Below are 15,918 nucleotides of genomic sequence, written 5' to 3'. Positions count from 1 at the left end.
GAATTAACAATGTGTGTATTTTCGTTTTGTGCTTTAACTGATTTTTTACGTGTTTTGGAAGTAACAGGCATTGGTGAGACTTTGAGGATACTACTCTTTTAATTCATATGGGCGCATTGAATTACACCTAATATGAGGTATTTTCCATTAACAGAAATTATTGAAGAACCGGTTTTTGACCATTTACGTTTACCTATTATATTATACAAATTGATGGCAGCAGTACAGCTGATGTGATGACTCTGTAAACTAACGTGACCAACTCATGAGTTATAAGGTAGCACTTAGGTGAAGATGATATAAGGAGGAATGCTTACCCTCAAATAATTTGTTTGTTTACGTGATTTACTGAGGATCCTATTTTGCACACCATCTTTACGATGCGGATTGACGTTAAGTAAAACCTTATGGGATGCTTTTATATTCGTAGTTTACGCACTCTGTTTACTGCGTATCCCTTGAAATAAGTATTAATCTGTGAATATAAGCACAGTATATGACACTAATATAATACTATGCACAGTAAACGATACTTATAAATTTGGATTGTGAGACACAATGCTCACTGTAATATAGGCACATGAGGCACCAAACAGAGCACTTAGGTTCTAAGGTGAAGGGATGATGTATCTAATTACATTAGTGTAAATTGATGGTCAGTAATTATATTTATTTTGTAGCTCTGATGAAGTCAGAGGTGGTTATATACCAAACTGATGAAACACGTGTTGGCTACATTAGCTACCCAAATGACAATGAAGTGTATTAAGAACAACAATTGAACTGGGAATAAGAAAGAAAATAAATGAACGAGGAACAAATAAACTTTTTGTACTCATATATTGAATTTGTATTATATTGGACGCTCGGGTATTGTATTTATTTAAAGTGATTGAGGTTTTCCTCGGGTAAATTGAAACTGTTAGTGGCTGCTCTTTTTTCCCTTTGGAGCACAATGAATTTTGAGAATAATTTGGGAATACTCTAGGTTTGCACTAGTACCTAACCTTGCCACAACATATTAAACTATTCATGCATTGGCATACTGTAGGCATTCAATCATTGGTACATCAAGCCCACAAGCAATCAGCAATAGTGCCCTGGTTAGTGCAATGGCACTATCGCTGATTGTCAATGGGCTTGATGTACTTAGGTAGAAGCCCATGCCATGTATATAAAACCAGCATTCACTTCCACACATTTTTTGCACTCACTGGTAGTAATTGGAGTGCATGTAGCATTCACACTGCGGTGTAATAATAGTGGTGCAAAAACTTACATTGTATTTGTTTGCGTTTATAATTCAATGGTACTTGTCTTAATTGAGCACAGCAATAAGACCAGGATTTATCAGTGATTCGAGATACCATCTCCCTTTGCCATTCTTGCCTGACTTTTAATGGAGGATGTTTTTTTCCAAAGCGATACAAAAGGGGATGATGGACGGAGCGTTTGAACAAATCAAACACTCACCCCCAGTCAACTGATCTGGGTTCAATCCATCACCATTCTTTAGTTCACTCAGCCACCCCAGTTCAGACATGGCTATATGCAAATCAGTCTGACCCTGTTGCCTCATGGGAACAGTCCAGCCCGAACTGCCAAGCCATGTCTTCCCTGGACCGGAAACAAGCATCCTGGGACCGGTTTCGGATTCATAATCCTCATCAGCCAGGCTATTGTTTTTTTCCAGTCATGATGTCCGAATATAGGAAGGAGAGGGGTTTACCAGTGTCTGTACAATGTATATACTAGGTGAGGATCTAACAGGTTTTCAGTGGGTTTTGGGAATGCTGGGAATAGCAGGCTGTGCGGCTGAGCACAATCTATGATAGTGAAAAGTAGCTCGGGTGTAGCACCACTTCTCGCTTTGTAATCTTGGAGGGAGAGAGAAGATCTGTTAGGAAATAGGTCCCTCAAAACGTCCACCCCTACGCATTCAATATTTTACCAATGGACGGTATCTTGCATTGAGGGAAGCAACAGATTATGAAATGCAGGTAGCAATGGCATCTCATAGTTCAAATATGTTGCCAGTTCCCACCAGGCTCTACATGTCATGCCAACTCTATCAGCATCGTTACTCGGAGACTGCCAAAGCAATTTAATACAGTGTGCTTGGGCCTCTAAATAATGTAGGGATCCATTATTGATATACCCCCATCATTCATGGGTTTTGTTAGGACTGACCAATGTATATGTGGCTGTTCGCCTCCCTAGATCCGTCGTGTTATCAATTGTCCTTGTTGATGGAAGAATCCAAATGCTAGGCAAACTGTATTCTTTGCAAAGGGATATAGACATTTTCGGCAAAATGATCATCTTGGCACGTTTGCACATAGAGAGAAGCAGTTGTATCCACCTCTCAGTTCCAGTTTTGAAATGATCATGCGTGACTCCGAAATTATTGAGCATCATTTCTTTTGTGTCCAATGTAACATAAATGCCTACATATTTCACGGTTTTCGCATACCACTTTAAAGGAAACTCTGTTGGGATTTATGCCAAGTTGCATAAAGCCCAGAGAAGCCACCAAATTTTACAACTTCCTTAATTATTGTAGACTTCTCCTCTGGTCGCTGAACATACAGGATGACATCATCTGCATAAAGGGATAGTATCACTGATTTACTTCAATCCACAGTCCACAACAGAAATGAAATTCCCAAAGGCTTCACTGTTAATGCGAAAGCAGGGGCGTCCTTATCTTGTCCCACTGCTGTTCCCTATCGGCTCGTTATTGGAGACTTTGAACAAAAGCAAGAGACAGAAACACAGAAAGGGAGAAAAAAGGTGGAAGAGCAAGAAAAGAAAATGGTGACAAATGTAGAAATCAGGGATGAGGACCTGCAAGAGTGAGATAAAGAGTGAAGTTGTGTAGTATGGTGCCTACGTGGCATCAAGACAAGGCTATCCTTGGTATTCAACAATGCCAGCCTTCGTTAGTGCGGGCAGGAGGGTCCTAATAAAAACTTTCGGGCCCTCAAATTACTTCTTTACAATGTAAACACTGTAGCCACTGATGTACAGCCACTAATGTGTGTTGCCAAGACCATGTCTAAGTTTCCTCGGGTACCTATTCAACCCGGCTCCGCTGAATTTAACCATATTTCATTATTATGATGGTGGTGAGGAACAAGGATTCAAAACCTTATTTCATTCTTTATTGATTACCCTAATAAGAATTTTAACAAGAAAAGAGAAACCATTTGCTTCTTCAACTATACTTTCTATAATGTTCAAGACATTTTGTATTCTTATTAAAAGTCCACGATTTTAGTATAATCAGTGTTCAGTAGCACAGTGGTTAGTGTGCCATAGGCACTAAATGAAATTAAGGGGTCCATTAGGATGCAGGGCGGAACGCCACCGCCCGCATGGCAGTGGCGATCCACCCTACATCCTTCCCCGCCCACCACCCATTTTCGCCTGGGGGTACCAAGGCGGATCACCCCAGTTCCGACATGACCATACGCAAATCAGTCTGACCCTGTGCCTCATGGAAACAGTCCAGCCCGAAATGCCAAGCCATGTCTTTCCTGGACCGGAATCAAGCAACCTAGGACCGGTTTCTGGCTGTCAGCCGTCATCAGCCAGGATAGCTTGATTCCAGTGGCTTGGAGAGCACGGGACTCATGTCTGAGGATACCTGTCCCACTCGGGGCGACAAATGCAAAAACATGCAAAAAATGTCTTACAAATAATGTGAAATGTATTAAATTATAAATATAATTAAATAAAACATAGATAGAATTATTTAAAACAATGTTAAAATTAATAAATAATAAATGTAATGTAAAAAATATTAAAAATTCACAATTATTGTACATATATATATATATCAACTTAATAATATTAATAAATAATTATTACATTTATTTATAAAATGGTAACACATAATTAAAATTATAATTACATATACATCTAAATAAACTTGTAATATCAATATAAAAATTAATTGTAAATATAATAAATTAAATTATTAACATTTTTAATAATATTTCACACTACATTAATGATAACAGTAGGGAAAACGTTGCATAGCGTAGGGGATAACATTTCTGTTCCTATTCTAACAAGTGGAATAGTAGGAAAAGTGTTGCAGAGCGGGAGGGTAAAAATGACTATTCCTACTCCAGTGAGTGCAACAGTAGGGAAATTGTTGGGTAGCGGGTGGGTAAAATTGGCTATTCCCTCTCATGAGAGTAGAACAGAAGGGAAAGTTTTGGATATCGAGTGGGAATAATTTACTATTCCCACACCACCAAGTGTAACAGTAGGGAAAGTGTTGGATAGCAGGAGTGTAAAAATTATTATTCCCACTCCAGTGGTGCAACAGTAGGGAAATTGTTGGATAGCGGGTGGGTAAAAAATACTATTCCCATTCCAGCAAGTGCAACAGTAGGGAAAGGGTTGGATAACGTGTGGGAATACTTTACTATTCCCACTCCACCAAGTGTAACAGTAGTGAAAGTGTTGGATAGCGGGAGGATAAAAATTACTATTCCCACTGCACCGAGTGCAACGGTAGGGAAAGTGTTGGATAGCGTGTGGGAATAATTAACTCTCTCCACTCCACCAAGTATAACAGTATGGAAAGTGTTGGATAGCGCAGGGGATTAATTCAGTATTCCCACTCCTGCAATATTATTAACATTAATGAACAATTAATTAATTTTAAAAAAATGTTTTACCTCCCACAATATTCCCCTATAAACGTCACCACCAATATTGTAAAATATTAATCAATTAACAAAATTAATTATCAATTTATTGATTAACTAATAATAATTAACAATACAATTAATAACCATCAAATATAAATTAATTCACACAATTAACACTATAAAATAACTTTAAATCAATATTATATAAAAAATATAACAAAATTAAATTACTTCCCACCATACAAAAGTACACAATTAACATATTAACAAATTAAGTATTAATAATTAATATCAAAAGAATAACTAATTAATAACGGTTTAAACTCAATTAGCATAATTACCAATAAATATATAATTATTAATAATGCATAATTAATTAATTAATTAATTAATTAACACAATTAACAATATAAATGATTAAATACAAACATATATTTAAATTAAATCACTTCCCAACCTATTCCCCTATAAACCCACGACCCGCTATGGAACAAAAATACGCAAAAATAATTTAACATAAAATTCATTACTTTAAAAAAATTTAAACATTAATTACAAAAATAATATATACTTTTAACACATATACTAACATTTAAAACACTACAAAAACCAATTTTTTTCACAACGATATTATGACTGACAATATTACTAACTTCGATATTATAACACACGATATTTCTTACTTGCATATCGATATTCTGCACCACTATATTTTTGAAAGTCAATATTCTGTCCTCTCGATATTTAAAACTCAATATTTTGCCATCTCAATATTTTAACCTCGATATTTTTACTGTTTACCGATTATGAGACCTTTTGTTACACTCTTTCACACTTTTTGGGCATCTCGTCGTGGTACCTTATGGCAGAGGCTTAGAGCGGCCTTCATGCAGCCCAATACTTGACAGGAAGTTTCTGAGTGTGGGTGATTGAGTCTAGCGGGTGTCGATGTGCTCTTTTAAAACAGAAATGTGTGAAATGGTAATCAGAAAAGCCTTGGATAGTCCGATCGGCGTTTATCAGTCATTTTTAAAGTAACCATCATTAGCAAGGTTCAAATACCATTTTGCAACCATTGAAAAGCGTTGTAGTCTGAGAATAATTCCTGGACAAAGATGATAAATTGTTTTTTGCTATTCTTTATGGAGTTTGCTTTGTTTGCCTACATTTGAGCTTGGATTGTAAGCTAAATATATCGTACACGAAATGACTGGAAAGGTTTAATTCGCTACAAGCTGAATTCCACTCAGTTTCACAATCAGACAGAAGTGCACACCTGGGTGAATGGGGTGGGGGTGAGGGCTTCCTTTCTTAGGTCTGTCCTAGAGTCAGCTCTAGCTGCCCCGCCAGTCTCATATTTTCAACAAAAAATACATACATAAATACAGTGCCTTCAGTCGGCCCTCTTTATCCTTTGATTTGTTGAAGTGTTATTCACATCCAGCTTCTGCCACCAAAACATACAGGTTGAAGCGCAGTGGATCCCCCACTTCAGCTATTGGCTTTCTTCACTGTGAGTAGAAGCATCTTGCTTGGGCACATGAGCAAAACACATAAAAAGAAGTGCCATGGTTGGTAGGCTCACCTCTGCTATTGTTCCTTCTTTGATTTCATGTTCAATTTATTTTTGCAATTACCTTGCCAAGGTTCGATTTATTGGCTTTGCCAATGCTTGTTTTATATACAAGGAACCGGCCCAATCAACCTGTTTGTCCAGCGTACCATATTGTCTAGGAACTGCCCAGATATACTGTGTTCTTCAGCCATGTCTTAATCACAACAGGCTGCTTCAGGGTAAACTAAAAATACGCCATTCATAAAGCCCTCCTGGACTTAAATTGGACACCCCTAATCTGCAGGTATTCTAGATAACATGTTTGCGGTATTTTCCAGAGAAGACATTTCAAGGGCATGGGTTATGGATTATGAAATGATTGAAACTGCAAGTTATTAATTAAAACTGGCCACCCAGAATAATGGCTCCCATTTCACAAAATATAGCCATTCTTTGATTCTCCTATTCAGAAGCCTTCCCATCATCTCACCTTGGCCTGACGATAAACACGAATATGCTAAGAGATGCTGCAATACATGCAGCCAATTCTCATTGATTGATCTCAACTATGACTTTCCTCCTGCAGGCCTGGACCCTACATCTCCTTCCAGACGAAGAGCTTACAGCACCAATCAGATAGCGGATCATGAGCCAATTGAACGGGTTCACACCTCAAGTGACCCCACTGCTGCTATGGGGAAGAATACCCTCAGAAGAGCCCAAATGCAGGAGCTTATGGGCCAGACCAGTCCAGACCCTTGGCATGCGGACCTAGAGGTAAGGCCCCTGGATGTTCAAAACTAGGACACAAAAAACAAAGGACTTAAAGCACAGCCAGACACAATTGCTATTAGTCCCTCCTTCACTTGTTTTCCCCATATCTTCCTGCAGCGTTCCTTCATGTTCTGTGTTTTCAATTGCTTTGAGCTCTTCTTCCATCACTCCTTCTTTGGTACCACCATTCCTTCCTGCCGGTAGTTCTTCCTTCTTTCTTTTTTTCTACCTTAATCTCTTCCACACCTCCCACTATCCATCCCCCTTCCGTTCCCTGTAGCCTTGTATATTTTTTTAGATGTGGAAAATATGCATGCCTCACTGCTCGCCATACATTTCAGCGCCAGTAGCATGAGCAGCACTGAAAAATCAGCGCGAACGTCAGTGTGCAGGAGCGTTTGACCATTCAAGTTGATTTTGCTGTTGCTCGAGTGGAAAATCTACTCGAGCAGCCACAAATCTATGGAAGAAGCAGCACTCTGACTGCGACCACCTATGTTACAAAATAGTGCTAGACAATGCCAACTCTTGCAGGACAAAATTAGGCGATTAGCACGATTTGCCAGAGCTCCGCATTACAAGAGTAACACAGAGTTGTCAAATTCCTCCTATTGCACGGGAGAAGTGAAACATTCTGTCCATCCCTATTTTTTTTAATTAGTTTTGTTGAAGGCCAACCAGAAGGTTTTGTGCTAGGACAAAGCAACTTGTATTCTTGGTGATGTTTTTGCCCCTGTGGGTTATTTGGTAACCACTTTGTCTCACAACGGATGGTTCAATAAATTGCATAATCTTATTGGCTGGTCGGGGGATAATAATAGTTCATTTGCATAGAGACCTGCATGTCAAATTGCTAATATTTCTATGGTTGATCAATTAGTTTAATGTATGTTATGAACATTAGAGAATTACTAGTGTTATGTGTATTTCACATAACGTGTATCCTCATGCAAACATCTATAATTACTTACGGTTTTGGTTGCAAAGTTTGTTTTTTGAGCATCAGTTTATGACAAAAAAACAAGTGATCGAGAAAATTCAAAACCTCCAAGCATTTCACAAGTATACTTTGCGACAAACACACATGGTAGAATAGGCCACACAAACACCAGTTGCAAAAGAAAATTACGTGACTCCGTAAGTGCAGTCAAAGGAATAACTTCGCAAACTACAGGTAAACTCCACAGGAAGCTTTACTTTAGATTAATCTCATCTAATAAAACAGCACACAGTCCTAGCTGGATGCTGTAGTGTCTCTGTGATAGCGTGGGAGTGTCAGCAATAATGCCCAGGACACTAGATTGGCTTAATGCCTGAGGCTAACTTCCACCTCTAGGCTTTTATTCTGTTCACATTTATGATGCAGGCCCATACCATTTGACCTTGCAACTGAGGGGTACTCGCCATTGCCCTCTCTAAATCTTAGCTATGTAGGCCAGCGTGCTCACAGACTCCTCAATCATGGACGACAAAAAGAAAACTGGTACAAACACAAATAAGATAACAAACACAGACATGAAAAAAGTGGAAGAAGTACAACCACTTGAACATATTCTGTTAGTGGTTCTTCATGTGGCCTGGTCTCTTGGGGTGAAGGCCTTGAACTCATAATTTTTTTTATCCAAGTATCTAATCCATGAACTGCCACTGGGAGGGTGGTGCCGGGCTGCAGTTGATATCACCTACCACCCCCTTGTTCAGAGGGTCTAAGAGTTGGCCACCTGTATTGGTGGTCATCTTGGCAGGGGCATCCTCAGAAATGCCTGCAGCAAAGGTGGGCTCGATCTAGCGGATTTAGTGTCCTGTTACCTTGGACTTTCCTCTTGGTTGCTGTTCCCCTGGACATGGGTAGAGTCAAACACCATGTAAAGGGCCTCTGGGACTCTCTAAATTGATTGAAAAATGTTATATTACGGGTGAACATTTCAGTTTCCCTGCTTGCAGTGACCATGGTGCTTCTCAAATGAGTAACAGACAACCCATTGGTCTGTTTCAATTGGGAGTCAGTAACTTTCCACTGGGGTGGCATTCCGTTATTAGCACTTGGTCCCCTACTCAGATATGTCATGTCTTTGCCCAGCGGCGTCTGCAAGCGACCTCATTCTGATATCCTCCTCTTCTCTGGTTGCCAGCTTTTCATGCCTTTGCGAGATAGTCTGAATGTTTTTCGGATCCCCACTTGTATACTATGGTGAATTGATACTCCTGGAGCTACAGAATCCACTTCTCAATCTTTGGATGAGTAGTTTGTGGTCCGTAAACACAGTAATCGGGATGCTCTACAGATATAAGTGGAAGTGTCGACATCCCCAATGAACTGAAATAACCTCCTTTTCAATGTGGGAGTACCTCTGCTCCTTGGGTGTGAGGTCTCAGCTGGCATATGCGAGGGGTGCCCATTGTCCACAGGCTTGTTTTTGTGACAGCACCGCTCACAGGCCTAAGGGACTAGTGTCCACTGAGAGTCCTAACTCTTTCTACGGGTCAAGGTATACCTGGGTACTCTCTTCAGGTAACTCTCTTTTGGTTTCTTGGGATGCATGCTCTTGTTCGAAGCCCCAAGTCCACGAGGTGGATGTTTTTGTGAGGTCACTCAGCTGGGTCATGAGGTTGGACAGCTTCGAAATACACCGTCCGCAATAGGTGACCATCCCTAAAAGGCTCCTGGCTTTGGAGATGGTTGTCGGTGCTGGTGCGGACTGGATGTCTTTCACCTTGGCAGGGTCGGGGGCTACTCCTTGCACAGAGAATCAGTATCCGAAGAAGCTGATATCCTTTTTGGTGAATTCACATTTTTCCCTGTGGAGGGTCAGACCACTCTCTTGTAGGCTGCTGAATACCGCTCTAAGGCTGCTCAGGTGCTCTTCCAGGTTTGAGGAGTGTACCAGAATTTCATCGCTGACATCTAGGATGAAAGGTCTTCCTTCCTTTGTTTTAGAAGACTTTGGCGTCCCTGGAGAGGCCGAAGTTTAGTCTCATGTAACAGCATAGCCCCACATGCATCGTAAATGCTGTGATCTATAGGGAAGCTGGGTCAAGCAGGATATGGTGGTATCCATACCTTTTTTATCCCCGAAGTTTTATATAGCATGAACCTGGCCTGAAATCAGGTATCAGAGGGCTTTACATGAGCACCAGTTGCGTTACTGAGGTCACATTAATTTTTGTTAGGCATGGGGAGATTAAGTGATTTGCCCTGAATCACAGGATGTTGAGCATCATTGACAAGACTAGGACCCAGTTCCCCAGATTTGAGGTCGACCGCCCTAACCGTTAGGCTACATCCTCAGGTCCATCGTTGAAAATCATTGGGACCTTGCGAGTTGGTTCACGATATAGTACACTGTAGGGGTGAAGTGATGTTCTCTGTTAATGGCCAGGTTTGCAATGTGCATATCGACGCAGATCCACACTTATCCCGGCTGCTTTGGCTTCTTCACTACCACTATTGGTGACATCCAAGGGGTGGATCCTTCGACCTTTTCAATAATATTGGCCTCTTCTAAGTTCCTTAGTTCTTGTTCTACGTTGGGCTGGAGGTGAAATGTGACACTTGTGTGTTGGAGGGCAATAGACTTGATTGATCAATATGGAGATGTACCATTTTTCCTTTTAGGTATCAGAAGTCTTGAAAGAGTGACTAAAACATATTTACGAGCCCTTCTACTCCAATCGTGTGGATGCTGAGTGCAAATATTATTAGTTGAGCTCTCCTGCCATGTGGTGGCTTAGAAGGAACCTGACCCTTGCATTGTTTTGTAGACCTAAGCTGTTGACATTTAATTCTGATGGTGAATGTCTGTTGTGAATTTCTTCCCAGTGGGAGGTGCAACTGGTTGCCGAAGGCATAGACTCGGACGTCCATAGCTTTCAGTTTCATTAGTCCCGGAAGGTAGCGGTATAGGTCATGTGAGATGAGATTGATGGAAGCCACTGTGTCTATCAGGGCTGTTAGTGCCTACACCCAGACTTGGACCCTGCACTTGGGGGGCAACGCTGCCTTCCATTGCTTCCTTTTTATGGTGCAGATGACTTGGATAATCTCTTCCTGTTAATTGACGTGCATGTTGCTCTCTTCCTGGGCCATTTGGGGTGTGTCCATCATGTTAACCTTATTCTTTTGGGGCTTCTTCTGGGTTGGGGAGGCCCGGCATACCTTTGCAAAGTGATTGCTTTTGCTGCACACAGAGCACTTCTTTCCCCACAGAGTCTGTCCTCTGCCTAATTTGCAGGGGGCGTAAGTTGTAAGAGATTTCTTGTTGTCCTTTCTGCTATTCCAGGGCTCTCTAGACAAGAGATTGACTGGTTCAGTTTTGATGATACGCTACAGAACTTCCTCCATGTGAGATGCCCTCACCTTTCAGAGTTCTTTAGACTGCAGAAAGGTCAAGATGCCCCGGTATGGACTGCCCCGGGCCCTGTAAGATCTACTTTTGTAGCTCCACAGATGCACATCCTTGGATGAATTGTCCTCTTATTTTATCTTTGTCCTCTGGGAGGGTGCATGTGCTGGCCAACTGTAGCAGGCATGCATAGAATGCCTGCACTGATTCATTTGGAGTCTGGTGAGTTTGACGTATTAGGAACTTCTCGTAGTCTGGGTTGTTGAGGAGTTTGAAGTGGGCCGAAAGAATGTTGCAGGTGTGCAGCGGGCCTGGATCAGTGATAGTTTTGAATAGTTTGTACACCTCATTACCTGCCAGGTGGAGGATTAGTGGGCGCTTTCTGTCATTATCAAGCTCCATCGCAGGAAAGTAAGTCTCCAGGCACTCTAAATAGAGCTTCCATAGAGAAGCTTGGGTGGGGTGTGCTCCGGAGGCAGTAAAGTGTTCAATAGGGGAGATGGAGGCTATCATGGGAGTGGCCGGGTTTGTGTCAGTTCACAGGCTGTGGCTGATGGCAGCTTGTAAGCAGACAGACCTGATGAATAGACAGGGCTGATAAATGCACCCAGGGGTGGCTTTCAGGGGCGCTGGCTAAGTGGAACGGCTGCAAGGGTTCTCTCTTCTGGCAGCAGTATGTGTACTCACAGTTGCAGGCAGAGGAGAAGAGAAGACACCTATTTGGGCTGAAGCAGTGGTCAGGTGCTCAATGGACAGCCCCTGTGATGGCAGGAGCAGTAGCTGTAGGTGGGGCAGGCAATTGAGTTGGGGCACGTGCCAAGCACCGTCGGCTTCAGGTGCGGACAGTAGCAGATAGAGGGTGCCACATGGATGGCTTCACAGGCCAGGCCATGGGTGGGTGATACGCAGTGAAGGACAAGTGTTTGGTGGCCCAATTGAAGCTTCTCCCAAGCGGTCCAAGTCACTTTAAGGTTAGAGCTTTATGGGGGTACTGCCGCTGCTTGGGGCACATCAGTAGGAATGCACAATTGCACTACACGAGGGTGGGTTCCGAAGGTCACTCCCACCTTATAGGCATAGTAGTAACTCCAGTGTGGGCACAGAGGCAGGAAGCAATAACATGCATGACCCACGATTGGCATTATTCCTGAGACAAAATTTTGAATCAAGGCTTTTATTCTCCTGACATGTGACAAAGGGCCACACCATCTGTACCGCTACTGAGGTGAGTTCTGCTGTCCCTGTCCTCTGTCTCTGGTTCATATGCAGTGGTGGCTGACATGTCCCTAGGGTGGTGGGGTGGGTAGGATATTAAAAAAAAGAATTAATGGCGCTGACCTGGGAGCACGACGTCCTCGTTGATGGTGTTCTCTCCTTGAGGCAGACAGGATCCAAATTCCCAAGCCAATCCTGGTGCTGCTCTCATCATGAGAACAGCATCAGGATTGGTGGGAGCGGCCTCTATCAGCGACCATAAGAGCACTGGAGGCTTTTGCTTTCTCTAACCCAGCTGGTTAGAAAGGTTTAGAATGTGCATGTGTGGCTGGCCATCGCAGGACGGCTGCCTGAAGAGGCATGCGCATTTTAAATTTGAGCACACTGCCCCCTGCTTCCACTCAACAGCAATGGCTCTTCCCCGTCCTGATGCTCAGTTCAGGACGGGTTGGATGGATGCCAAAAAATTAAACAGTAATAAATAAACGTTATTAGCATTTTATTTTTCAGCTCTGGCCTGGGACTTTTCTTCGTGGGGTGACGCTCCTCTGCTCAAGCGGAGGAGCCACCCCTGTAGGGCTAAAGCATTCACAACACTACCGATGCTACCCCCTTCTCTGGACGACTTCCCAGAGAACGAAAGCAATATTTGTATCCCCTGCACAAGAGAGAGCTGTTGAAACTATTGTAATCTCATTTGTTCAGGACAGAGAGCTAGAAGTCTTTTCTGACTCTGTGTCACTGAGCCCCACCCAGGAGTGAACTCAGTAAACTATTCTAACTCTTTCGGTTCTGGGGACACCGTGAAGGCTGGTGCATTCTGCAACCAGGAGGAAGAATAGGGACCTTATCTTATCTCATATGACAAGAAGTATGCTTTAGAAGCCACTTACTCCTCCTCTACCTCACAGGAGAGAGCAGGGGGAAATTGCAATCTGTGATTTGCACAGGCCCCACATGTGAATAGCTTGTTCCGGGCGGACAAATGAAGGGAGGAAAAGTCACAAAACTGTATTAATTTGCAGAATGATAAAGGGCAGGGGACCACAGCAAATGTTTCAATTTAAAAAATAGAATGACATGAAATTCAATGAAATTGACTGCACATAGTAGACAAACAAATGTTTATTTTCATTGTTTTCTGATTTCACTCTTTGCGGAATGTAATAATTCCCCTTCCCGAATCCCACAGCGATGGCTTAGCTCACTGAGAGCTTTATATTCATTCAATAGTTTATATTTTTTAGATTTAAAGGTAATAGATGAAACTGCCTCAGTGAGTTTGGTAGAAGATGAGTTTCGGTCTATGAAATAAGGTGAACCTTTCCATGGTTGATCATGTTGAAAGATGCTAGGATTGCCCCAGTACTGGAACTTTCATAGATTCCCATGCTTTTGTATCATTCCCCGTCATCGGAATGGGAGTCTCGGTAACAAAAATACCATAGCAGTAGGTACAAAAGAGAAAGATAAAGGCCTAGGCCTCATTCCCTTTTGTAGCATATCACCCTCTTTTTGTAAAAGAGACCAAACTTAGGCATCAGCCAATCAGAAGTGCCTCACCCCTTAGAATCCTCCTGAAGGAACCTCAGAGCCTCAGATTTTCTACCGCACGTTGTGCTTAGGGAGTCTCCGTTGAGCTCTGCTCAACTTCTACTCTTCAAGGAGTTTCCTCAGGATTTTTTCTTCAGATTCTTTTCAGATTTACTTCAGGATTGTTAGCAGCCTTCCAGGATGTCTGACAAGGAGAAGAAGGCCCTTTTCAAGCCATGTTCCACCTGTGGCAAGAAAAGGCTTTTTGTGGAGGATAAACATAAGGACTGCATCTATTGCCTCTATCCTGACCACAAGGCTGCGGACTGTAGGAACTCTCGCACCTTTCGACCAAGACCCTCCGGGACCGTGAGGGTAGGCTTCTGACATGGCTCCAGAAGCTGAAATCCAGGAAGGATACTGTCTCTAGTGACAGTGAGGATACAGCATCGGCATCTTCCTCAAGAAGGTCAGTGAAGAGGGGTAGGGGTTCCTCTTCTCCCTCTGTGGAGCGTCCTCCTAAGGCTTCAAAAAAGACCCCCGAGTGAGTCTGAGAGCCAGGGTCCCAGCAAATCTCCTCACCGAGGTGAAAAGGAGAGGGTAGGACCAGCTACGCCTTCCAAGGGTGAGAAGACTGACTTAGCCTTCAAGAAACCCTCTTCCCAGTCTTCTGAGAGGAGTTCTAAGTCCTCGACGACGAAGGCGTCGACGGCGGAGTTTCCGTCGATGAAGAAATTGAAGACAAAGTTGAAATTGGTTCCGTTGATGAGCTCGTCGATGGGTGATTCGTCGACGAAGGGATCGTCGTCGAGGAAGGAAGCGTCGACGGCAGGTTCATCAGCGTCGACGGGAGGTTTGCCGACGACGGCATCGACGACGAAGATTACAGCGTCGCCGACGATAATGATGATGATGACGACGACGTTGACGAGGGCATCGACGACGACGACTTTAACTATGACGACAGCTGGATCGTCGACAGTTACATTGTCGACGACGTCGATGACACCAATCTCGTTGACGTGTGTGCACCCGTCGACGACGGAACCGTCGACGATATTGTCCTCTGAAAAGAGAATTACGATTTCAGTAACAAGAATTACACCGGAGATGACATCTCCTAGGAGAGTGACCCCCTTACCACCTGCATTGCTCTTTGAGGAAGGGGAGTCGGATGAGGATGACCAGGACTCATATAGCTATGCCAATAGTCCCTCTCAACTACTGGTCAAATGTCAAGAGACGGACTCTGAAGGGGGATATGACCAAGAGGATGATGGACATCATCAGGCGGCCCAGTCGCAACATTATTCTGGGCAGGATATGGTTTCAGTACCATCTTCTTTCCTTCAGGACCTGCATAAGATGCTGCGGGACTACAAATCTAAGGCGATTAGGCCAATTCTGGTTCCGGCAGCGCCTTCTACGCCTGCCATGATTTCTGCCTCAACAGCTATACCTGGATTGCCTGCTCAGGTATCCCCTCAGCCTCAGACATGTTTTCCTCAGGATCCTTCCGGGCTGGTGGATGCCCATGATGATTCCTCGGATGAGGATCAACATTCGGAGCATGACTCTGTACATACAACTGCATAGGATGCGTATATCATTCCGGATCCCTCTTCTCCAGTTCCGGATCCAGTTGATTCCCCGCCAGCGGACATTGGAGGTTTCCATCAGCTGATGGAAAGAGCAGCTGGCAGGTTCAATTTGGCCATGCCTGCTGTGGCTACGGTTTGTTTCTTGTATGACTTCAAGGAACCCTTCAGGAAGGCAACAAGGTCCATTCCTATAGTAGATCATCTGTGGAAGGAGGGCCTGAAGGCTATGA

Source organism: Lissotriton helveticus, chromosome 5_1 (assembly GCF_964261635.1).
Source record: "Lissotriton helveticus chromosome 5_1, aLisHel1.1, whole genome shotgun sequence".
Taxonomy (NCBI): Eukaryota; Metazoa; Chordata; class Amphibia; order Caudata; family Salamandridae; genus Lissotriton; species Lissotriton helveticus.
This window is presented reverse-complemented; position numbering follows the sequence as displayed.